Source organism: Furipterus horrens, unplaced genomic scaffold (genome assembly GCF_987537825.1).
Source record: "Furipterus horrens unplaced genomic scaffold, mFurHor1.1.pri manual_scaffold_1, whole genome shotgun sequence".
NCBI lineage: Eukaryota > Metazoa > Chordata > Mammalia > Chiroptera > Furipteridae > Furipterus > Furipterus horrens.
Window position 1 is genome coordinate 135,565,426 of NW_028327171.1, and position 5,450 is coordinate 135,570,875.

The window sequence follows — 5,450 nt, forward strand, 5'->3', positions numbered from 1 at the left end:
TAGTTAATCAGGCTTAATGTCTGATTCCATTTGCTCCCTTACTTTGTCAATAGCTAATGAAATTACTACCTGCTGTAATAGTAGGAAGGTTTAAAATGAGTTAATGAAGGGAAGTGCAGAGAAAGGAGTGTGCAGATAGATGTAGAAGCACATGAAGGACCTCTGGTAGGAAAGGGAGATGAGTAGAAGGAATTAAAATATACCTAGTGTGGCAAAAGGGTGTGAATGATGGGAGGGTACAACCTGTGCAAGCATTCCAGGGTCTGGGGACCCAAGGATGTGCCATCCACTGTGGGTTCTTGGCTTTGCACAGGAAAGAATTCAAGTGTGAGCCAGCACAGAGCTTAAAGTGTAAGTGAGCTTATTAGTGAGCAGTGAAACAGAGAGTGGGCTACTCCACAGAGCAGCACCCTTTTAGTTGAATTGGTTTCTTTTTTGAGGTTCATTTAATCAGGGGATAGGATTTTCTGTGTGGGAGAAGATATCCAGGATCTTCCCAGGAAAACAGATGGCAGTTTCTCAGAGGAACTCTGTTGGCCATTTTGTGTCTTTATACGTGCTTTCTGTTTTTGTGGGGTGTGTCTTTAGGTATATTAATTGCGATGTTGGATTGAGCTGGTTTTTGCCAGTTTTAAGCTATAAATCCAGTGGGGTATGATCTTCCTTCTTCTTGACAGCTCATGCAGCTTTTATCAATTGCAGCTGTTCTTCCACATTATCCTTTCTCAGGACCAGGTGGGCCTGGGAATGTTGGGAGTGTCATATCAGACAGTTATCTTCTAAGTCATAAGGAATTGTGCCTTAATTCTAAGAGCATATGGCAAGCCAGGAAAGGTTTTAAAGAGACTTTCAGGATTAAAGACTGGGATGGTTATGGAGGGAGAATCAGATCCCCATTCTGAAGTAGAACCATTATTCTTGCTGTAGAGGAATAATAAATTCAAGGGGAAGGTCAAGAGGAAATGAATGATGTATACACTTAGGGCCCATGCAAAGAAGTGGGTGATGGTTGTACTGCAGCAGTCACTGGAGAGAGAGAAGGATGGATGATTTCAGAGTAAAATCAATGAGATTTTCTGATAGGATGTAGGGAGGTGAGAGAGATTCCTGAGTCTGGGGACTACAATATTTAGAACTTATTATCAGTCATTAGAAAAGATATAAAACATGAGGCTGTGTGGCAATATATGTTAACAAAATTAAAACACAGACCATAGACTATTCTGAATCTGGAATAAGGTGGGGGCTAAAGGGATGTTACAGGCTGTAATGACCAGAGGATTCAGTGAGGAGAATAGCGCTGAAGGAAAGGGAGAATTTGTATAGGAAATGGAGTGATAAAATTAAAATATTGTAGTGGACTGTTTGCTATCTCAAGGTATACAGAAACTTAAAAAAAAAAAAAAAATCTAAGAGAGACTGAAAAAAGCTGTGGGACCAGCGTAGGATTTCATCTAGGGGAGAGAAATGATAATTTAGTTCATAGAAAAGGCTGGAGGGTGGTGAGAAAGAATCAAGTTCTGCAAATTCTGTCAAGTCCAGTATATAAAAGAATTGATTGCATGTGCATATTTAGGCAGAGCTAGTGATTTGTGGGAACCTATACCCCAAGATTAACAACAAATATGTGGGATTTCATCTATAGCAGACGTTGGCAAACAACAGCTCAAGGGCCAAAGCTGGTTCCCAGCTTGCTATTGTAAGTAGCTTTATTGGATCACAGCTGCCTTAGAAATACAATGGTAGAATTGAATAGTTATGACAGAGAAACTCTGGTCTGCAAAGCTAAGTGTATTTATTACCCTACCCTTTAAGAGAAAAATTTGCTGACTCTTGATCTAGAGTAACTGCGGAATGGGAAGTCTACTTTCTAGTGAAGCATAATTTTAGAGATATACTGATTTAAATTTAAAAAAACACACAAATATGTGAAACAACATAGTGCTAAAAAAATGACTGAGTCAAAGAAGAAATAAGAGGTGAGATCAGCCTCAGTCACTGAGCTGCCTCTGAGGACTCAACAACTCCCCTCTTGAACCCCCTTCGCTTTCTGATGTCCAGTACTCCCTGTCCACCTTCTTCTTCCACAGCCTTCTGCAGACTGTTTCTACCAGGAAAAAAAAAAAAAAAAAAGGAATCGTATTGTATGTCCGCTATCCATTACCTCCACTCTTTCGACCTCTTTGCTGATGCAAGTAAGGGTGACGATCTGCTTCCGGCTGGCATGCAGGATTATAGCCATGTAAGAATTCAACAGAGAAAGAGCAGGAAGACCCTTACTACCTTCCAAGGGATCACTGATGAATACAATAAAAAGAAACTAGTGAAGGCATTTAAGAAGAAATTTGCCTACAATGGTACTGTCATTGAGCATCCAGAATATGGAGAGGTAATTCAGCTACAGGGTGATCAGTGCAAGAACATATGCCAATTCCTCATAGAGTTGGACTGGCTAAGGATGATCAGCTAAAGCTTCATGGGTTTTAAGTGCTTTTGGCTCACTGAAGCATAAGTGAGGATTTCTTTGCAATGAGTAGACTTTCCCTTCTCTCCCTTGTCACAAGTTTAAAAACCTCATAGCTTGTATAGTGTAACCATTTAGAATCTGTTTTTAACTTGGATTAGTGTAACTCCTTCATGCAATAAACTAAAACAAAACAAACAAACAAAAAAGTGAGATCAAAAGATATGTAGAGACAAATGAGAATGAGAATATAACTTATCAAAACTTCAGGGATGCAGCAAAAGCATGATAAGAGGGAAAGTTATATCATTACAGGCCTGTTTTAAGAAACAATAAAAATCTTGAGTAAACAGCCTATATTACATCCTAAAGAACTAGAAAAAGAAGAATAAAAGCAGTCCACAGTCATCAGAAGAAAGGAAATAATAAAAATAAGAGCAGAAATGAATGAAACAGAGAACAAAAAGACTATAAAAAAAAATTAATGCAACAAAGAGCTGGTTCTTTGAAAAGGTTAATAAAATTGACAAACTCCTGGCTAGACCCACTAAAGAAAAAAGAGAAAATACTCAAATAAACAAAATCAGGAATAAGTAAGAAGTTACCACAGAAACCACAGAAATACAAAGGCTCATATTAGAATATTATGAAAGACTATATGCCATCAGATTCTATAAATGAGAGAAAAGTAAAACTTCCTAAAAACATATAACCTTGCTAGACTGAATCATGAAGAATTTGAATATACAATAGACTGATGAACAGTGATGAAATTAAAACAGCCCTCAAACCTCCCAAAAATAAAAGTCCAGAACCGAATGACTTCACTAGTGAGTTCTATCAAACATTCAAAGATTTAATACCTATCCTTTTCAAACTCTTCAAAAAACACTGAAGAAGAGGCAACACTTCCTAACCCCTCTGATGAGGCCAACATAACCCTGATAGGAAAACCTGACAATGATAACACACACACACACACACAATAAAACTAAAGACTGATGAATACAGATGCAAAAATCTTAAACAAAATACTAGCAAATTGAATACAATACATAAAAAAGTAATACATCATGATCAAGTGCAGTTCATTCTAGGAGCAGAAGGATGGTTCAACATATACAAATGGATCAATGCAATACACTGCCTTAACAAAACAAAGAATGAAAAATCATAAGATCTTATCAATAGATGTAGTAAAAGCATTTGATAAGATACAACATGCATTTGTGATTAAAACACTCAACACAATGAATATAGAAGGAAAGTACCTCAACATAACAAAGGACATATATGACAAATCTTCAGCCAAAGTCATACTCAATGGTGAAAAACTGAAAGCTTTTTCTCTAATATCAGGAGAAGAGAAGGATGTCTACTCACACCACTCTTATTCACCATAGTATTGGAAAGTCCTAGCCAGACAAGAGAAAGAAATAAAGGAATCCAAGTTGGGAAGGAAAAAATAAAAGTGTTACTTTTTGCAGATGCCATGATTCTTTACATAGAAAACCTGAAAGATTCTACCAAAATACTATTAGAAACAATAAAAAAAATACAGTAAATTTGTAGGATTCCAAATCAATGTACAAAAATCCACTGCTTTCCTAAATACTAACAATGACATTTCAGAAAAAGTAATGAAAAAAATAATTTCTTTTGCAATTTCAACAAAACGAATAAAATACCTAAGAATAAATGTAACAAAGGATGTGAAGGACCTGTATACTGAAAACTACAGAACAGTATTAGAAGAGATTGAAAAAAAACACACAATGAAATGAAACGATATTCTGTGTTCATGGATTGGAAGAATCAACGTAATTAAAATGTCCATATTAACCAAAGCAATATGCATGTTTAATGCAATATCCATCAAAATCTCAATGACATTTTAAGAAATAAATAGAAGAAAATATCATCAGATTTGTATGGAACCACAAGAGACCCTAAATAGCCAAAACAATCCTGAGGAAAAGAAGAATACAGCTGGAGGTATCACACTACCAGACTTCAAATCATAATGTAGAGCTATCTTAATTAAAACAGCATGGTATTGGCAGAAAACAGACACACAGAGCAATGGAACAGAATTGAGAGCCCAGTAATAAAACCACATGTATATGGGTAGAAGTCTGTCATACCATTTGTTTTCCATTACTCTTTGGCTTATTGCTTGGGTTGATTAGTGGAAGGCACCAATAGGAGATAAGAACATCTGCAGTAATTCCTACTCATTGGGTTTTTGTAACACTTTTCCCTTCAGGCTTAAGCAGTAGGGATTTGCCACTCATGCCTTCCCTGACTGCTTCAACAGCCTTGAGTAGTTCCTTTGCTTTTGCAACACCTCTGAAAATAGTCTGTTCATTAAATTTACTTCAAAATACTTCAGGGTTGTTTTCAGGTTTCCTGCTGGGATTTTGACTGATAGATAAATCACCTAAATTTTTAAAGAACCATTTCAGAAGGTGGACTTCAATAATGCTACAATTATGGGCCATGAATAGATGGTCCCAGAGTACAGTCTCTCTCATTCTCAATAGAATTAAACAAATGTTATTGAATACACCAGGGATCAGGCACTTTGCTAAGTGCTAGGGAAAAACAATGAACAAGAACAATAAAGAAGAAGTCATGGTCTGAGCAAACTGACGGTCTAGTCAAAAATACAGCATTTTGCTTATACACAGTATGTACTCATTTATCATTGCATCCATATTGTAGCTTGTCAAGGTATTATGTACCTAAAGTTACACCTCAAAGCAACATCTATTAAGGAGCACATGGCCATCTTTTGGCCAAGATGGAGGCCTAGACAGACACGCTACATCTCCCTCCATAACTAAGAAGGAATACAACTGCTTCAAAACTAGAGATAACCAGAAGTTTCAGAAAACTCAGCTTCATGGAAGTCCAACAAACAAAAATATAAAGAAGAAATACTCATCCAGACAGGTATGAGGGGTAGAGCCAGGGCAGAAAGGAC

General features: G+C 36.8%; 1 pseudogene; it reads left to right on the forward strand.

The window, feature by feature from the left end:
* Positions 1-2,146: 2,146 nt before the first annotated feature.
* LOC150021956 (eukaryotic translation initiation factor 1 pseudogene) lies at positions 2,147-2,487 on the forward strand (annotated as a pseudogene).
* Positions 2,488-5,450: the final 2,963 nt, after the last annotated feature.